The 21,322-nt window shown below is 38.9% G+C and overlaps 1 pseudogene; it reads right to left on the reverse strand.

Annotated features, from left to right (window-relative positions):
- Positions 1–8,626: 8,626 nt before the first annotated feature.
- LOC141557245 (ribonuclease P protein subunit p30 pseudogene) lies at positions 8,627–9,618 on the reverse strand (annotated as a pseudogene).
- Between the last annotated feature and the right edge of the window lie 11,704 nt (positions 9,619–21,322).

Here is a 21,322-nt window from a genome sequence, read left to right on the forward strand (position 1 = left end):
CTCTGTCATTTACTTTCTGTATGACCATGGCAAATTGTTTCATATGGGCCTTAACTTTTCTCTTCTGTAGAATAAGATTTGGAACAAATGGTCCCTAAAGTTTTTTTCCAATTTTAAATCGATGACCCAAGAGGGAACTCTTGAGCACCATACATTTTGGCTATTTTTATCTTTGCCTTTTGTCCCAGCCCCACTACATTCTGAGGCTCTGGGAAAGCAGGGACTATAGCATATTCTTTTTTCTCCCTTAAATGCTAAGCACAGGGTCTGGGAACACAGTGAGTGTTCACTGATTGATTTATTGATTGTGGATCAGCATCTGATTGCCCTTCGCTCAATAAGCCAGCCAGACTAGCAGGATCACGTTTCTCCCCCAATGGATACAAATGAAAGACCCAGAGTCCTCATTTCTTACTGCTTTTTGCCCCTGCCTGGTCTTTGGACAGTTTTAATAGGACACCAACATCATTGGGACTAAGAGATTAAAAATTGAAAGAGATTAATTTTAGAGATTTTCTAGCGCTATTTTTTTTTTCTTCTTCTCCCTCTACTTCCCATTTTACAGAGGATTGGAAGGAAGCCTGATGAGATGAAATGTGTTGTCTAAACTCACACTCAGACATCAATTCAACGACCACACTCTTAATACCACTATTCCCACAATAAAGAAGGGAGGGAGATAGGTTATCTCTTCTTTGAGGACAAACTTGGAAATCTAGAAGTTCAAAAGTCATTTCAGCAGCTGATTCCAGGGGCTTACCCAGATAAAACCGAGGGCAGAAATAGGATTTGCTCTCACACTCGTAGACTGCCCCTGTGGCCCTCTGATCATAGCACATCATAGGATAAAATGCTCTGACTACAAATTCAGGACTCTTTACCATCCCAAGCCCCATGCCACGTGATAGGACAAACCAAAGAGGCTGCTTCATGGAATTGTGTACAAGGAGCTGTCCTTGGTGTCGGGTGACTTGCTGGCTATGTGACTGAGGAAGTCATAACCTTTCAGGGCCCTAGATAATTTGCTACACAATCAGATGCAGAGTAATTATTTACCCCCATTGGTAAAAGAGTTCCTAGATGGGAGCTTCTTACAAAGACGAAATCATGGGTCCAAGAACAAAACAAACAACAGTAACAAGAAGACAAACATTTATTAAATGTCTCCTGTGTGTGGTACCCAGTGCTTGGCTTTGAAGGGAATACAGATCTCCACCCAGCTGTCATGAAGGGGCAAATTTTAGTCAGGGCTAAGACTGGCATTGATAATTCTAATATCCAATAAAATTCAGGTTCACCAAACACATACTATACATAAGAAAAGCCTACTACATATTACATGTGTAATATGACATAATTTTGTACATATGACATAAACCCACTATATTTAACAATAGCACACTCCCATTATGCTTTAAAATTTGGGAAGAACTTTCCACAGAACAACTCAGTGAGGTAGATGGTAGTATTTTTTCTTCTTCTACACATGAGGAGATTGAATCTGAGAGAACTTAGGCGACTAAGCCAGATCACACAGCTAGTGAGTACCTGAGGTAGAACCAGTTTGAACACTACTGCCTTTACCACCTACCTGTCTCCTTTTTGGATGTAAACTCCTTGAGATCAGGTATTTTCAGGTTTTTCCCCTTTGTATTTCTAGTGCCTAACATAGTGCTTGATGTGTAGTAAGTGTTTAAAAAATCCTTTTTGACTGATTGATTAATGGTGTTCATTCATTTCCATTGTGACCCCATTTGGGGTTTTCTTGACAGAGATTGGGATGTTTTGCTTTTTCCTTCTTCAGTTCATTTTACAGATGAGGAAATTGAGGTAACCAGGGTTAAGTGACTTGCCCAGGCTCACACAGCTAGGGTCTGAAGACAGATTTGAACTCAGGAAGATGAATCTTCCTGGTTCCAGTCTAGTGTTGTGTTTACTGAATCACCTAGCTGCCCTTGATCAATTAACATAAGGACTATGAAATGAAAAAAGGGGTGAAAACAAGTTAGTAAAACTAGACAACAAATCACCCATATCTGGCATTGTATTCTGTGTTCCACACATTTAGTCTTCCCCTTCTGTGAAAAAAGGAAAATTGTATATTTTCCCATCTCTTCTTCAGGGCTGAGCCTGGTGGTAATGATATATAGCACTTGGTTTGGACTATTTTTGTTCTTTCCACTTATATTGTTGAAGGCATTGTGTATATTTTTTCCTAATTCTGTTTGTTTCAGTTTGCCTCAGTTCCTATAGAGATATGCATCATATGCATAATTTCCCAGAGTACAGTAATATTCCATTATGTTTATATACCACAAAAAATATAGATCACCACAATTTTGCATGTTATCTTTTCCATAAGGGCCATACCACTCTGCTCTGTATCATTATGATTTTAGTATTCTTGTTGACAAATCAAACAGAGATATGGACATTGCAGACACCTTTTTTCGGATAGTATCCCAGTACATTGCAGACTTTAACGGAAGCTACCCCAGGGTAAAAAAAAACGGGGGAAGAGATCAAAATATGAAAAATGTATGTCCACATACATTTCTCAGAATTCTTGGGTTTCTATCTTGTTTGCCCTCAAAGACCCAGATTTTCACAGGCTAAGGAGAAAGAAGAAACCTTATCCCTGTGACTGCAATTGTGAAAAAAAAAAAAAAAAACCCAAGTGTGAAGTGATCTTTTTGTAGAACTGTTCATGGAAGTGGATACCCAAGGGGAAATGGATAGAATATAAACATATATATATATGCATTTATATATGTGAAGTGTATATAAATACACATTATATAATTTATATACATGCACATACATGTTAGGTTCTTACTAAGTGCTACTGAGATAATGAGATATTAGGTTCTTACTAAGTGCTAAGTCGGTACTTGACAATTCTCTAGTTCCGGCCTTTACTGGGGAGGAGCTTGCATGCTTAGGAGGAGCAAGTTCATTGGTTGAAGTAATTTTTCCCAGAAGCCCTTGCATTATCCCATGCCCATTCTCTGGGAGGATAAAAGAAGGCAGCACTCCAGAGATAGGGAGTCTCTACTCTAGGCCAGAGTTGAGTCAGCTCTCTACAGGAAGAAGAATCTGTTTGAGAGATTTGAGTTGACATAGCAGATCTCCTCCCCAAGAGTGATTGAGAACGATCGGCAGCTTCTGGAGACAACAGCACGTTACAAATCGGCGTCCACAATGTGGGGCAAGGACTTTTGCTTATCCTGACAAGGACTTATTCTGAGCCTTTCAGAGGAGCTAGATTGGACCATTGCAACTTGGCACCTGAACAGGGACAAACACAATCCTGATTCCAGTGGGAAAGCCTTAGATCCAGATCTCAGTCTCTCTGACCCAGAACCGTGAGTAACAAGGAAACTTTGTTAAAGATTAAGTGTGCATTTTAATAGACAAATAAGGAACCTAACTTGTTAAGGGCTAAACCATCAATCTCTTATAGTGAAATGGGGCAAATGCCTTCTGTTCAAGGAAAATGTTTAGAGAGCATCATCAAGGTTATGAAAAGCCAATGATTGAGTATAATTTTGGAGGAGATTACTGAATTTTTAAAAACTATGAAGGTCATATGTCCTTGTTTTTCTCTGGAAGAAGAATTGGATCCAAATGAATGGGAATTAGTAGGAAAGCAATTAGGTGAACACTACAATTCTAGACCAAACTCAATTTCCAAAGATACTCTTCATACCTACAATTTAATCCAAATGGCTTTAGAAATTGTTATTCTAAAGGAAGAGAAGAAGGAGCAAAATGGGGAAGTGACAACTAAACTAGGTGAAAAGGATGAAGTCAGATAACAATGAAGTTAAGTACAATTCTGAGCAACAGGAGCATTTCTCATCTCCTCCCTTGTAACATGCTCTCCTGGCAGTTACAATTACTAGTCTATCCTAGGCCCAACAGAGTACCTTTGACCACTGTCCTTTGCAGTGTGAACTCTACCCGGCTCGCTTCCTCTGAGGCCTTCAAAGGTCTCTGGCCACAATCTCTTGAATCTATAGCTTAATAACCAGTAGCGCACTCAAGAACAGCCATGTGTAATCTTAAAAGCCTTTATTATACATACTCACATAATGCCCTGACTGATGCCCTGACTTGTTGGTTCCCGAATGAACACCTGGTCAGAAGACCCACGTGTTCACTACCAAAATCCTTACCTCTTTCGGCTACCCATCTCGGCTTGGCCACCCAGGCTAGAGAGCCAGGGTGAAGAGCGCCAGGTTAAAAAGAGTGACTGCTGCTTGCAGTGGGCTTATAAAGGACCTGTGAGGTCACACACACAGCCAATCAGCGAGAGAGTCACCCATTACGAAGCTATCTCATCGTGGCCAAGATCCCACCCAAGGGCAGTCCTAATATCCACAGAAATTACTTCTGGGCCTCAATCTCCCGATGCACTGTAGCGCCGCCCATTTAAAGGGCCCTTACACTCCCTCAATTAACCCTTCGGGGGTGGAGCAAGAAGGAGGATGGGAAGAGGCAGAAACACAAACAGAATCACCTGTGAAGCAGCCTAAGCCTATGACAAGATTAGAAAAAGCATTGGTTAAAGCTAAGAGAGAAGGACAGGATATAAGTGATTTTATACATGCATATCCTGTGATTGAAGAGATTGATTCTGTAGGTCAAAAAAGGAGAAGATATACACCTTTAGATTTGAATAAAATTAAAGATTTGAAAAAAGATTGTACCCTTTATAGGGCTACATCAGCTTATGTTAAAATGTTACTAGATGGTTTGTCTTATGAAGTCCTAACCCCGAATGATTGGAAATCCATAGCAAGGATATGCCTACAACCTGGAGAAAATTTATTATGGCTTGTGGAGTTTCATGAATCCAAGTCAGATGCAATTTGGAAATAGGAGTTAACACAAAATTCACTTTTGAGCACTTAGGTGGTGAAGGTCGATATGGAGAGAATTCAGAACAGATTAATTATACCATGACAATATATGAGCAAATTGCTAAGGCTGCAATAAAAGCTTGGGGTGTCCTCCCTGGACAGAAAGATCAGGGAGAGGCTTTCACTATAATAGAGCAAGGTCCCAATGAACCTTTTGCAGATTTTGTGGGACGTTTGCAGACTGCTGTCAAAAGAACTATTGGAGAAAATGCAGCTACAGAAATAATGACCAGACATCTGGCTAAGGAAAATGCCAATGAGATTTGCAAAAGAATTATATGGGGATTAGACAAAGATGCTCCTTTAGAGGAGATCATAAGACGCTGTGCTACAGTGGAAACAAATGCTTTTTACACCTGGACTATGATGAACGTGGAAAGACAGGGTCCCTTCTGGCAAGGGACTTCTAGAGAAACTCGGCGATGTTTTCAATGTGGAAAAATTGGACATCTAAGAGCTCAGTGTAGGTAAGGAGATACAGTGAGAAGACAGGGTGAGAGAAGACCTAAAACCCCATGTCCAAAATGCAACAGAGGACTCCATTGGGCATCAGAGTGTAGAATAATTCAGGGAAATGGGATGAGGGACCCAGGTCCAGGGCTCCAGGCAAAAAAGACTTGGGGCATGATGGCAGCTGATGTTACACCCAAAGAACCTTTAGAAGGTCAGGAATCTGATTTGATCAACCAGCAGAAAAGTAATCACATGGCAGAAAGGGATTACCTGATAAGTCAGCCAAAAGGCAATCAGATTGCAAAAATGGATTACACTTAGGGAGAATACAGGCCTTTTAAACCAACAGGGCTGTGTCCAGTGCAAACAACTCCAATGTAATTGCCAGATGATGAGAAGAGATTTAGAAAGTGGTAAATAGAAAGAAATTAGATAGGTTAACTGCCTGGGGGAGAGGGTTTGCTTGTATTTTAACAGACAGAAGGAAAAAGATGAAGAAGGAAACAGATAGGTGGCAACAAGTGCCTGGAGAGAGACAGAAAAAGAGAAAGACCTCAAAACAAAGGAGAAAATCTAAGAAACATCTGACACTAAAAGAGCATGGCTAATAAGAAGACTGTTAAAGAACTTTAAAAACCAGCAGGAATCATTGGATTTCCTAACACAAGATGAGACTAATGGACAATGCACTTAAGGACATTTATAAATTCTCAATTTATGATTATTTGATCATGTTATTTGTTACATACTTCTAGCATGTGTAACTATGTTACTATGTGTTTATGTAATCTATGTAATTATGTGTAATGCCTCCCATATTGATGGATTTGTGTTTCAAGGTCATAACCACCTTATGTTCTAAATCAAAAGAAAGGGGGAGATGTTAGGTTCTTACTAGGTGCTAATGAGATAATGAGATATTAGGTTCTTACTAAGTGCTAAGTCGGTACTTGACAATTCTTTAGTTCCGGCCTTTACTGGGGAGGAGCTTGCATGCTTAAGAGGAGCAAGTTCATTGGTTGAAGTAATTTTTCCCAGAAGCCCTTGCATTATCCCATGCCCATTCTCTGGGAGAATAAAAGAGGGCAGCACTCCAGAGATAGGGAGTCTCTGCTCTAGGCCAGAATTGTGTCGGCTCTCTACAGGAAGAAGAATCTGTTTGAGAGATTTGAGTTGACATAGCAGATCTCCTCCCCAAGAGTGATTGAGAACGATCGGCAGCTTCTGGAGACAACAGCACGTTACACATACATGTATGTGAATATATACATTTAGGATGCATATCTATGTGGGAGGTTGTATATGTAGTATGCATACATGTGTATGTATCTGTATATGTATTTATGGATATGAATGATGACCAGAGAAAGTGGAAAGGAATTGAGTCCAGAAAGATTGTAGGGTATAGTTTGGGATGAAATTAGAAACTGCCAAAGGTGAAGTAAAACAGGATTGTTCCATAGTTTCTTTCTCTACTTCTGCTTCCTGAAAGCATTATGAGGAAGCTCCTGTTCATTTCCATTCCCCTGCAAGAAAGGGAATTAGGAAGAAAAGAAAAAAATCAACCCAGATTTCAGTGTTATTATGGCCTGCTATATGGAGCTTAGTTTTATTGTTGATTTGAATTTCTTATGTTATTTATGTTAAAATACAGGGACATTAATTGCAAATGGTGAATCCTATGAGTTTGGAGTCTTAGGATTAAGTGGGGTATGAATCTAGTCCTTTGTGCATGTGGGTGTAGAAATGGGGGCTCCAGTTATTGGAGGAGAAATTTTGCATTTTGTGTAATTTTCAAGTATATTTGGGATCAGATCTGCTGTGCTACAGTTGCATATGGGATGAGAGAGAATGGGGGGGGGGATAGGTAGTGAATAGACTGCTCACAGGTAACTCGAGTACCCTCTGGTGGCTAAACAATGTACTTCCCTCAGTTTGCTAACAGATCACATGATACACCCTTCTCCCTCCCCAAGTCCCCTGTCTCTCTCAGCAGAGGGCAAGTGAACCAGCCAGAGGTGATTGATTGCCTCTGTTACTAAGTGCACCTTTTAGCAATGCACCCAGTACTTCCCAAACGCTATTATAGCATCATTACAAACTGGCTTCCAGAATGAATGGACCAATATGCATTTCCACCAACAAGGTTACTGGCCCTGTGCCTGACTTCCTAAAGCCCCTCCATCATTGACAAGAAAAACTTCTTCAAGAAGCTTAGGAGTACTTTGATTTGATTTTTCTTGATTTTTCTCCCTATTCATCATGAATAGGGAACCATGTTTAGAAGAACTGCACATTTTAATGTAATTCGGATTACTTACTCTCTTGTAGAGGGAAAGGGAAGGGGAAAATTTTGGAACACAAGATTTTGCAAAGATGAATGTTGAAAACTATTTTTGCATGTATTTGGAGAAATAGAATACTATTGAGAAAAACTTTAAGAGTCATGGGGAGGAAAGAGATGGATTGGTACCTGAGTGATATGGGAGGGTAAAAAAAAATGATTCTATAGGATTAGAGACATACATACATAATCAGGCTAGGAAAGAAGCCATAGCTCCTATGTTGACCAGCTTGTAGGTGATCTTATTGTCTTCCTGTTTCCAAACACGTGTAACATATTCTTCCCCTCCTGTGTTCTGTAAAATTTTACTACTTTTTGCTGTTCAGTCATTTTTCAGCTGTGTTCACTCTTCATGATCTCATTTAGGATTTTCTTGGAAAAGATACTTGAATGGTTTGTTATGTCCATCTTGAGCTCATTTTACAGAAGAAGGAACTGAGACAAACAGGCTAAGTGATTGGCTCAGGGTCACCCAGCTACTGTCTTAAGCCAGTTTTGAATTGAGAAAGTTCTTGAATCCAGGCCTGGCACTCTATCCACTGTGCCAACCTAGCTGTCTATGTTGCTGACATTCTTATATGAGTTTGTTGAAGGTCATACTCTAGGTTCTCTCTCCTTTTTTTTAATACAGAAAAACCTGTGCTATGTGTAATGAAACTCCATAGATAATTATCTCTGCACTGTTTAATTTGGTTGATTTTGCAATCAATAGATCCTCAACTTATCTCAGCAAGTTAATTCATTGCTCATGGAGCTATAAATTTGCTGCTTTGTCTGAAACAATTTGAAATCGTGGAACAGAAGTTACTAAAATGTTCATACATTTTGACCCCAGGATTCCACTATGAGACATCTAAATTAACTGATACTATGGTTATTAGTGGTCGTTCATTAGTCTTCTTCCTTTTATTCTTTCCTTTTTTTTATTAACTTGGACACAAAAAAAAGTTTCATAAATTGATTAATTTCAAAATAAAATTCAAGCAGAGAGCCTGGCAAAGTCTTTTCTTCATGACTGGTGGTGACAGCCAATGAGAGGAGAGGGATGTGCTGGTTAAAGTTCAGATGCCTCTTTTAGTCAGTTCTCACACTTGGCTTTTTTGCAGGCTGGAACACTGTCATCCTCCTCAGTTGTTCTTGGTTTCTTTGTTGTATAAATAATACCAAAAGCAGTTTTTCTAGTCTCTCCATGAAGAAGTGTTGCTCTGCAATTTGTGGACACTGCTGCCTTAGCATCACTTTCAGAGAGACCAAACAACAAACCTAAGTTTGCTACTTCATATGGTCCTCTTTATTTCTAAAGGCCTTTTTGCACCACTAGATACAATTACATTCTTCCCTTTGCAGATCTGCATCAGACTGAGAGCATTGGAAATGGTGTATCTTCTCATTGTGGAGTCTTTGATGGCAGGAGAATAAGAAATTTCAAAGCCTATGCCTCGCTCAATTGCCACATTAATGGGAGGTCTTCTGAAATAAAATGGCAATTTCTCTGTTACTGATATGCACACCAAATCCACATCTAAACTTGTGCAAGCAACATGGAAAAGTTTTTCTGTCTTAGGAAAGACTGCAACAATGTCATAAAGCTTGACACGAGAAGATGTTGCTCTCAGAACATTGCAATGAGATGGATCTGATACTATAAGTGCCAGTCTACTTAAAATTTTAATTGGTTTTGATTTCCCCTGTACAATAGGTAAAGATGAAAAAAGCTCTGAGGGAACTATTGGTCTGTCAATTTCCTGTTTCTTTTCCTTAAAGTCCACCACATGATTAATGGCAACAATGGAAAACCCAAGATGAGCGGCTTCCTCTAGAAGCCCCTTAAGCGCTTTTGTGTCAGAGCCCTTCTTCAGGTTCAAATCTGCAAACACCGCCATGCCGGCATCACGTGACCAGGTAGCCCTTTCTTAGAAAACCAGGCACACAACAGGCCTCAGAGGGAAGTTTCCTAGCACCCAGGGAGCTTCTTTGGTCCTTGAGCTAGAATCTCCAGGTGCAGCTATTTCCCCAACAGAGAGTTCAGCCTTTAGCTGATCCTGCTTGGATTCTGGTTTGCTTTTTCCCTCTCCCCTACTGCCTTTAGCTTTCTCTCTCACACATCTCCCGTTTTATTTGCATAGGCGTGGGATTGGAGCAGATGTACACAGACATTTGAGAGGACATTTCCCAAATGCTATACCTGTCTCGCAGAATTAGAGTTAGGAAGATAGAGATCATCTTGTTCCACTCCTTTAGTCAAAAAGGAAACAACAAAAGCCCTAAAATGTATTAGGGCTTTTCTTAGATAGTTTTTCATCTTGTACATTTACCAAAAGGATTATTTTATGGAGAGCCCCCCCTCCAGGGCAAACACTCACAAGGTGGTCAATAAAAGTGATATAAGGACATTCTCAAGGTCTCTAAAGAAATTTAGAATTGACTGCATGACATGGGAACTGCTGGCATGGTGTGTCCATATCAGAGAAGGTTCTGCCCTCTGTGAGAATTGAACTGGCTCAAAAGAAGCTCAAGATGTGCAAAGTTAGAGAAGTCACCCCAAATGTTCATCGGACTTTGTGGCAGAGCATTCTGAGCATTATGGGTCTGATCAGCCATAGTCAGTCACAATGTAACTTGATTCTAACAAAGTGATGTCATTTTGACCTTCTTCAGGAACAAAGGACAGCAGCCAACTTTCACCAGGGAGGACCTCAGAGTCAAGGGTTGCCTAATTAGGAAATTAGGAAAATGTAAGGGGGGGGGAGACAGGTAAATGTTTAAAGCTAAACAGAATAGATCAGGAAGGACCCAAAGTCAGAACTGACCCAGGGATGAAGGAGGCTTACAATACAGTGGATAAACCTGCTCTATTGACCCCTTCCAAACAGACCACTGACCCTACTGTTTGCTTTCTGAGGGGCGTGGATCTGTCTCATCCCAGAGTCACTATTCAGGTAACTGTCTAAATTGATAGGGAAATTCAGTGTGGGAGGACAGAAAGGGGAGAAATACCATCAAAGTCAAGGAAGTTATATGATGGATGAGGAAGAGTTCATGGACCCGCTTGCCAACTCTAGGGATAGTAGGATGAAAGGAGCCCCTTGAAGCCTGGAAGAGTATGTTTCCTTAGAGATAAAACTTTTACCTCACACAGAGGGAAGTGAATGGATATATACAGCTGACCTCCCTTCCCCCTTTCACTCTCAGGAACTGACTCAGGATGGAAATGGAGTGGGAGGCTTTAAATGTATACATGGCCTGCACATTAAAGGAAGTCAATGGGGGTTTGCAGATGCCATTAACTTTTTTAACAAAATTTTTATTGATGCCTTTTTAAAAAAAATCATAATCACATCTGGAAACAGTTACCCTCCCTCACTTCCTGTCACTTCCCTTATGGAAGTCCTCCCTAGTAACAAAAAAAAAAAAAATTAACCATGAAGACCTATATGATAATATATACAATGTTTTATTTAATTTTCTCTCCTCCAGGATCATTAGTTTTTGTTTTCAGTAACTCAGTTTAGTTTCCTTTTAGCCATCTTTTCAATAATGCTGTTGTAATCATTGTGCATATTGTTCTTTTGGTTCTCCTTATTTCATTTTGCATCAATTCAAATAAATTTGTCTCATGTTTCTAAGATTCAGTCAGTTAATTCTTCATATTCATTATTAGGGGTCCTTCATCTTGAAGGAATTTCGTTTACATCTATCTAATACACTTATTATATAATAGTTTACAGAGGGCTTTGGTTGGGGCTATTACCCAACCAAAACCCCATCATCTACAGAAAACCTCTCCCAATCTCTCTTCATTCCAATGTCCTCCCTTACATCTGTACCCTCCTTCAGGATCCCCATTAGAGCAGAAGGTACAATAAAATGAGACTTTACCCACTACTCAATAGTCATCCATTAATCAACTATTCCATGGGCTCATACTTCTAGAACCTGGGACTTCAGAGGCCATCTACTAAGTCCAGCCTCTCCGTTTTACATACTGGAATCTGTCCATTAAACTCATTTAATTAATTTTGTTTAGTTTAGTTCAATTCAGGCTGCCTTTGTGGAAGACACTACAGTAGATGTTGGGGATAAAATACAAAATTTAAAAATCCTGTTTCCAAGGTGCTTACAGGAGGACTTTGCTACTTCTTCCAGGGACTGGTACCTACTTTTATTAATTTTTTTTTATCATCCTGTATTGATTGTTCTGTGAAATAACTATATCCCAATGAAGGTAGTAAGCCCCTTGAGGAAAAGGATTGCCTCACGTTTTACTTCTATTACCGTGCCTGACAACAGTTGGTGCTTAATGTTTGTTGATTGATTGAATGAATGATCCAGAAACCAGTTCTTTCTGAGAAACCAGAAAGGGAGGGGAATTGAAGGGATAGGGGGAAAAAGAAAGGGGAAAGGGGAAGAAGGGATTTCCCCTTTTCATGTCCAAGTCTCATCTGGGAAGGGAAAATGTCTCAGCAAACCCCATTCCATTTACTGGGTACCTTTTAAATGAAGCCTTTCTTTCTAGGAACAGAGCTGGAGCTTATTTGGAAACTTAGCTAAAAAGGATAAAATAGAGCACGGAATTTCAGAATCCCAGCATTAAAAGGAATGAACAGATGAATGAATGAAAAATACCTTATGATTGGATCTTGTGATGAACCTAATGTTCATGGTGAACCTAATGGGTTCAAATTCAAAAACAAGTCTCGATAGTCTTATATTCTAATAGGGAAAGATAATACAGTAGGGCAATAAGAGTTACGAAGGGGCAATTAGAGGGATGGGGGCACTGCTGAAAAGTGGACTGCCCTACCTCCTCCTTGCAATGTGGCAGAAGAGAGAATTGTGGCTAGAGGACTAGAAGTAGAGAAAGATCGCTGTCTAGGCTGTGACATAGAGAGGTGGAGGTTAGGAAGTCAACAAGCAAACATTAAGCTCCTAATGTGTGGCTGGATATTATGCCAAGGGCTGGGTAGGGAGTGAAGGGAAGCAGGGTTTAGGAAAAGCATGGTCTTCAGGAGAGGCAGAGACTAGTGAAAGTGGAGAAGAGGAAGGGACAGATGAAGAGGAGGCTGGACAAGAAAGTATTTACAGCTTGATTCTTTGATTAAACTGTTAATTTTAAGGATGAAGGGATTGTGTCTCCTCTGTAGTGTCTCCAAAGGATTGCCTTTTGTTTTTCATCATTCTACTATAATTTACAAATGAGTCCTAAACTGCTTTCTTCCATTGAGCTCCCTTTTTCTGGACCCGCATATTTTATTTCTGGGATCCTTGTCATTGTTATTCTCATGTTCCAAATTTCATCTTTGAGTCCTTTTTGTTGTTGTTTTTTTTAACATTTTTTTAATAACATGGTATAGTTTGTTTACTTATCCCTTACATTATTCCTTGCACTCACTTCTGTTCCGACTTTTCCTTTTCCTCCCTCCATCCCCTCCTCTAGATGGCAGGCAGTCTTATACATATTAAATATAACATTTATTTTTATAAGCATTTACTATCTTTCCCTTCCACTGCTACTCTCAACCCCACTTCATTGTACAACAACAAAAGAAAAAGACACCTCTGTAATAAATATACATACTCCAGCAAAACAAAATCTCACATTAACTCTGTCTCAAAATGCATCTTATTTAAGGTCATTACTTCTGGCTTCTGGTGGGTAGTGTGTTTCAGCTTCAGTCCTTTGGCCTCAAGATTTATCATGGCATTGATCAGGATTCTAACATCTTTCAAAGTTATTTTGTTCTAAAATGTTATTTTATAAATGTTCTTCTGGTCACTTTACAGTTCAGAGATCATTCTGGTTTCCTCTGAAAATGTCAATTTTGCCAATTTTTAAACTATTCCATTAATTCCTATACCATAATTTGTTTAGCTATCTCCTAATAGGTTTGTATTCCCTTACTTTCTAATTTTGGGGTACTATAAAAAGTTATATCTATCTATCCATCTATCCTTTTCCTCTTTTTTTGATTTCTTTAGGGATACAAGTCAAGTGCTATGGTGGATCAAGGGTATGCACACTTTAGTAACTTTTTTTAAAATGAATTTTATAATTATAACATTTTTTGACAGTACATATGCATAAGTAACTTTTTACAACATTATCCCTTGTACTTCTTCTGTTCCGAATTTTTCCCCTCCTTCCCTCCACCCCCTCCTCTAGATGGCAGGCATTCCCGTACATATTAAATACATTATAATATATCCTAGGTACAATATATATGTGCAGAACCGAATTTTGTTGTTGTTGTTGTTGCAAAGGAAGAATTGGATTCAGAAGGTAAAAATAACCTGGGGAGAAAAACAAAAAAATGCTCACAGTTTACACTCATTTCCCAGTGTTCCTTTTCTGGGTGTAGCTGATTCTGTCCATCATTGATCAATTGGAATTGGATTAGCTCTTCTCTATGTTGAAGATATCCACTTCCATCAGAATACATCCCCATACAGTATTGTTGTTGAAGTGTATAATGATCTCCTAGTTCTGCACATTTCACTCAGCATCAGTTGATGTAAGTCTCTCCAAGGCTCTCTGTATTCATCCTGTTGGTCATTTCTTACAGAGCAATAATATTCCATAACCTTCATATACCATAATTTACCCAACCATTCTCCAATTGATGGGAATCCATTCAACTTCCAGCTTCTAGCCACTATGAAAAGGGCTGCCACAAACATTTTGGCACATACAGGTCCCTTTCCCTTCTTTAGTATTTCCTTGGGATATAAGCCCAGTAGTAGTATGTCTGGGTCAAAGGGTATGCACATTTTGATAACTTTTTGGGCATAATTCCAGTTTGCTTTCCAGAATGGTTGGATTCTTTCACAACTCCACCAACAATGCATCAGTGTCCCAGTTTTCCCACAGCCCCTCCAACATTCATTGTTATTTGTTCCTGTCATCTTAGCCAATCTGACAGGTGTGTAATGATACCTCAGAGTTGTCTTAATTTGCATTTCTCTGATCAATAGTGATTTGGAACACTCTTTCATATGAGCGGAAATAGTTTTAATTTCATCATCTGAAAATTGTCTGTTCATATCCTTTGACCATTTATCAATTGGAGAATGGCTTGATTTCTTATAAAGTCAGTTCTCTGTATATTTTGGAGATGAGGCCTTTATCAGAACCTTTAACTGTAAAAATGTTTTCCCAATTTGTTACTTCCCTTCTAATCTTGTTTGCATTAGTTTTATTTGTACAAAAGCTTCTTCATTTGATGTAATCAAAATTTTCTATTTTGTGATCAATAATGGTCTCTAGTTCTCCTTTGGTCACAAATTCCTTCTTCCTCCACAAGTCTGAGAGGTAAACTATCCTATGTTCCTCTAATTTATTTATGATGTTGTTCTTTATGCCTAAATCATGGACCCATTTTGATCTTATCTTAGAATGTGGTGTTAAATGTGGGTCCATGCCTAGTTTCTGCCATACTAATTTCCAGTTTTCCCAGTAGTATTTGTCAAATAATGAATTCTTATCCCAAAAGTTGGGATCTTTGGGTTTTTCAAACACTAGATAGCTATGTTTATTCACTATCTTGTCCTGTGAACCTAACCTAGTCCACTGATCAACTAGTCTATTTCTTAGCCAATACCAAATGGTTTTGGTGATTGCTGCTTTATAATATAGTTCTAGATCAGGTACAGCTAGGCCACCTTCATTTGATTTTTTTTTTCATTACTTCCTTTGAAATTCTCGATCTTTTATTCTTCCATATGAATTTTATTATTTTTTCTAGGTCATTAAAATAGTTTTTTTGGGAATCTGATTGGTATAGCACTAAATAAATAGATTAGTTTAGGGAGTATTGTCATCTTGATTATATTCGCTCGGCCTATCCAAGAGCACTCAGTGTCTTTCCAATTATTTAAATCTGACTTTATTTTTGTGGCAAGTGTTTTGTAATTTTGCTCATATAATTCCTGACTTTCCTTTGGTAGATATTTTCCTGAATATTTTATACTATCGACCGTTATTTTGAATTTTGAATGGAATTTCTCTTTGTATCTCTTGCTCTTGGATTGTGTTGGTAATGTATAAAAATGCTGAGGATTTATGTGGGTTTATTTTGTATCCTGCAACTTTGCTAAAGTTCTGAATTATTTCTAATAGCTTTTTAGCAGAATCTTTGGGGTTCTCTAAGTATACCATCATGTCATCTGCAAAGAGTGACAGTTTGATTTCCTAATTACCTACTCTAATTCCTTGAATCTTTCTCAGCTCTTTTGCCAAGGCTAGAGTTTCTAGTACTATATTGAATAGTAATGGTGATAGTGGGCAACCTTGTTTCACTCCTGATCTTACAGGGAAAGGTTCCAGTTTATCGCCATTACACTTTAGTAACTTTGAGGGGGTCATAATTCCAAACTGCTTTTCAAAATGGCTGTAAATTGGTACAAGCTACCAACCATATGAAAAAATTTGAGAAATAGAGAAATATTAAAGTAATTCTGTAGTTTCGTCTTTTACCTATCAGGTTGCCAAATTTGATAAAGCAAATAAGGTTATCCAGACTGCTGGAAAACTAATGAATCTTCTTTTTTCTTCCTTTGAAGACTGTCTATTCTTTGACCATCTATCAATTGGGAATGGCTTTTAGTCACATATTTTAACATTAGTTCCTTATTTTGCACATGAGAAAACTTTTGTCAGAGATATTTGCTTCAAAGTTCTCCTCTCTATACTCTGTCCCAGTTATTTGTTTTCATTCTAACCGCATTGTTTGTGCAAAAACTTTATATGACCAAAATTGTTTATCTTCTGTGATCTTCTCTGATGCTTGTTTGGCCATAAACTCTTCTCCTAGGTCTGAAAAGTAATTTCTTCCTTACTTTTGGAATTTGTTTGTAATTCAGCTTTTATGTCTGTTTCACATGCCCATTCTCAGTTTATCTTAGATTTTCCTACCAGTTTTTGTTAAATAATGAGCCTTAGGCCAGTATTTGAGGTCTTTGGGCTTATTGAACACCATGTTACTATGTTTGTTCTGTATGTTGTATATCTACTCTGTTCCACTGATCAATTTTTTTTAATAGAACCATAATTAAAAATAAAAACAACACAAATAAATGAAAAGAGTTATAATGGCTAGCATTGACATAGCACTTTGAAGTTTGCAAAGTAGTTTACAAATTATCTTTTTATCCTTAGAACAAAGCAGGGAGACAGATGCTATTATGTTAAAACTGAGACAAACAGGTTAAGTGACTCACCCAAAGTCACACAAGAAGTATCTGAGGCTGGATTAAAATTCAGGTCTTTTTGATTCTTGGTCCAATGTGCCTCCTTACTGCCTTTTAACCAATATTAAAAAATATATATTCTTGCTTTGTACAACAGTTTGACATCTGGCTTCATGAGTCTATCTCCCATCTTCTCTTCAATCATTTGACCAAATGATAAATTCTCTGTATTCTACCTCAAAAATATTTTGCTTTCATCTCCCTTCTTTATATTCACATAACCATCATCTTGATAGTTCTCATCACTTTTAGACTGAACTACTGAAAAGCAGATTCCTATTTGGACTCTCTGTTTCTTCACCATCCCCTAACCCCAGTCTAATCTGTAGAAGTCATCAAGTTAATCTTTGATCACATTGTGTCCATGTTTAAAAACCTTCCCTTAATCACTCCCCAATGACCATTAAAACTGTCCTCCAAAGTGACTAGTGACCTTTTAATTATCAAATTTAAGGGCTTTTTTGGTCTTCATCCTCCTAGACTTCTCTCCTCCTGCCCACTTTCTTCTCTTTGATTGTTATATCATTTTCCCTTGGTTCTCCCACCTAGTTGAACTAGCTTTCAAATTCTTCTCCCACTATGGATGTTATTCAGCATTGTTCCCAGATTCTCTTCTCTTTAAAATCTTTATGATCTTATAAATTCCCTTGGGTTTAAATATTACTTCAATGAAGATGATTTCCAGGTATACATACCTATGTACATGTGTGTGTATACACACACACACACACATATATATGTATAGCCTGAGCTCTGGTCCCATTGTCACCATCTTGAGGGTAAAATAGAGCCCATCATCTTTTCTTCCAAACCTCTCTTCCTAACTTCCCTATTTCTCTTCACTGCCTGAGTCTGAATCATCCAGGTGGACAACCTCAATCATCTGATTCTTCACTCCCTCTCTTCCCCCATCCCAATCCAGTTGCCAAGTCTTGATGATTTTATTTCCACTCACACGCCCGCCCCTGGACTTCAGTATCTCATCGCTCCTTACACATTATTAAAGTAGCCTCCAGATTGGTCTCCCTGCATTGCTTTCAGTGTTATTCCTCAACTACTGGTCTCAATGTGCAACCTTCCTCCCCCCCCCCCCAATCAAGAAACTCCAATGGCTTCCTGTTGAATTGAGGATCAAATATAGATTTATATAGAGGCATATATATACATATATGTAGTATGCATATGCACAATGCATAATTACTACATATGCATTCTTTTATTACTATAGATGGACATGGAGGTGGGAGACTCAAAGCCAGACCCTTTAAGTGAAATCTAGCACTTTTTTCCTTCTACCATTAAAAAAAAAAAAAAAAAAAAATTCAAATCCAATTCAGTATACTTATTTTTTGTTTTTCTTAGGGTATAAATTCACATTCATTTTTTACATATTTCCATGAATCATGTTGAGAAAGAAAAATCAAAAGGAAAAACCACGAGAAAAAAAATGAAAGTAATATCATAATATCTGGATGCAGATGTCATTTTCCAATCAAAGTTTTCAATAAACACTTATGAAAGAATACAAGTCATTTCCCAATTGATAAATGGTCAAAGGATATGAACAATTTTCAGATGAAGAAATCAGAGCTATTTCTTGTCATATGAAAAAATGCTTTAAATCATTATTGATTTGAGAAATGAAAATTATGACAACCCTCTGGTATCATTTAATATTTCTCAGATTGTCTATGTTGACAGGAAAAAAATGACATGTTGGAGAAGATATGAGGAAAGCAAACACTAATGCATTGTTGGTGGAGTTGTGAAACTGATCTTACCATTCTGGAGAGAAATTTGCAACTAAGTCTAAAGGGCTATCAAATAGTGCATACCCTTTGATCCAGCAGTGTCTCTATTGGTCTGTAGTCCAATGAAATCATAAAAGGGGGAAAGGCACCCATATATGTAAAAATGTTTGTAGTAGCCCTTTCCAATAGAGTTGGAATGGAAAATGCCAACCACATGCAGAAGGAGAACTATGAATACTGACTATGAATGTGTGAACATGTGTGTGTGTGTGTGTGTGTGTGTGTGTGTTTAATATTTTCATTTTTAATGGTTTTCTTTTTTTCTTTTTCATGCTTCCCCCCTCCTCCTTTTGGTCTGATTTTTCTTGCACAACATGAGAAATATGGAAATGTTTAAAAGAATTGTACGTATTTAACTTCTATCAGATTACCTGCTTATCTTGGGGAGGGGTGAGATAAGGGAAGGAAGGAGAAAATTTTGGAACACAAAGTCATAAAAATGAATAGTGAAAATTTATTTTTACACATATTTGAAAAAATAACTACTGAAAATTTAAAAAACTCCACTTATGAAAAGTCTATCAATCAATCATCAAGTATTTACTGTATGTCAGACACGTGGGATGCAGAGACAAAGAATGAAACTATACAAAATATAGTGCTTCATTATGGATTAGTATTGCTGTGGACAAAAGAGATGATACAGGGTGGAATTAGGCAGAATTAGCCCCCATCTTCCCTTACACAGGGTCTCAGGGTTGTGGGCAATATACCCACAACCAGAAGCACATTTAAGATGTCTGAGATGAAGTCCATAGCCTTATTTATCAAATCTGTTGGTGGGGTGTGTGTGTGTAACTGTTCAGGATGATCGGAGAGAGCAAATCTTATGCTGAAAAAAAAAATCATACTTTACTCAGCAGGGAGGAAATGACTGAAAGTTATCCAGTCAAGTGACGTTGTACAGATAGAAAATATTAAGGGGGGGCTTCAACAACTTAGAAAATCATAGCCATTGATACCAGTGTGACAAAGCCCTAACAGAGGGGAAGGGAAGTCTAGGGACAGCCTGAGCTTTGGGAGCTGATATCAGAATGATTCAGTGACAACGATTGTCTCCAAATGCTTTCAACATCACATGCCTGTTGTGTATCTCAAATCTCAAGGAGCATTCCTGACGTAAGGTGCATGGGGAAGGCAGAGGAAAAAAATACTTGAGACTTCTGCACTGAAGGGACTAGCATGATAGTTAGGGAAATCAGATATACATCCAGAGGAAAAGTTAATCAAGAACATAAGGCAGTACATGTACCCCAAATACCACATGAATAAATGGTAAGTTCAGAGAAGAAAGAGAAAGTGCTCCTTCCTGGGATGGCCAACAAAGGCTTCATGGAAAATGTGGCACTTGGGCTGAGCTTTGAATGATAGGAAAGAAGAAGAGACATTTTAAGTGTCAGGGGCATCATGTGTAGAGGCAGCCAAAAACCCCAATCATCATCCAAAGTCAAAGCAAAGTTCTCACTTTGACTGGTTTCAGGTCAGATGTTAAGGTCATCAGTAATACTGCCTCTCCAATTTTCTTGGCTTCAGTGTTGGCTTGACTCACACAAAAGAGTCTCTTTAGGCCAAATTCTGGCAAGGACTCTCGGAGCCAGCCTGATCGTAAAAGCTCTGGAGCCCTCAATACCCTCCCTCCAACAATGGCCACTTGCATCTTCCTTGCCCGGGAATGAGTCCTAGGGCTGGGGTGCTCTGCGTTTGCTTAGGACATCGTCAATCTGGAGGGGACCCCCTAGAAGTCTCTAGTCCAGCTCAAACATTGTCAGCAAACCATCCTTTATAACAGATCTCTAACTCCTGAGTCAGCCCACTCCATTCTCAGAGAGCTGTTGGGAAGCTCTTCCTTATACAGACAGAGATTCCTCCCTCTACCTTTCCCCAGTGGCCAGCCTTCCTCCCTTGCTCTAAGTCGCCAGCCCTGAGAACCTTTGAGGCAGCCCAGTTCTGACAGACGCCTTGCCTTGGGGAAGCCAACGTAGGACCTGTGCTGCTACAAGCTCTGTCTATATCCTGAACAAAGTCCAGTTTCGGCACCCAATGAGAGAAGTGATGACTGCAGAGACCTTAAAATTCAAAGGGCCAGTGTGTGTTCTCTGCCTGGGTTTTCTCTTGGTTCCATAGCTGCAGAAGAACCCCAACACCCCCCAGGCACCTCCACATACAGTTCATCCCCATCCAGAGGGGTTCCCCAAAGTCCTGTGTGGGTTAGTGTGACCTAACTGCCCCAAAGGTGCACACAGCCAAGCACGATGACATTACTGTGGAGAGAGCATAGCCAAGACTTCACTCTGCCCGGATCCGGGCCAGGGACCTGTGGTGAGAGGCTGGCTGCAGTTGGGAGGCCCCACTCCAGGCCCAACCATGCCATACTGCTGACCAAGGAAAACACAGACACCAAGATTCCGTTAAGTTGTAGGAATTTATTTTAAATAACCTACAGTTGATTAAAAGGGAATTCATGATAAAAATAGAAGATACTTGAGGAAAGATGTGGGAAATGGTCTATTGCCACTCTAAGCACAACTACATGCCTCTAAACA

The sequence above is a fragment of the Sminthopsis crassicaudata genome, chromosome 2, assembly GCF_048593235.1.
Source record: "Sminthopsis crassicaudata isolate SCR6 chromosome 2, ASM4859323v1, whole genome shotgun sequence".
In the NCBI taxonomy this organism is placed as follows: Eukaryota; Metazoa; Chordata; class Mammalia; order Dasyuromorphia; family Dasyuridae; genus Sminthopsis; species Sminthopsis crassicaudata.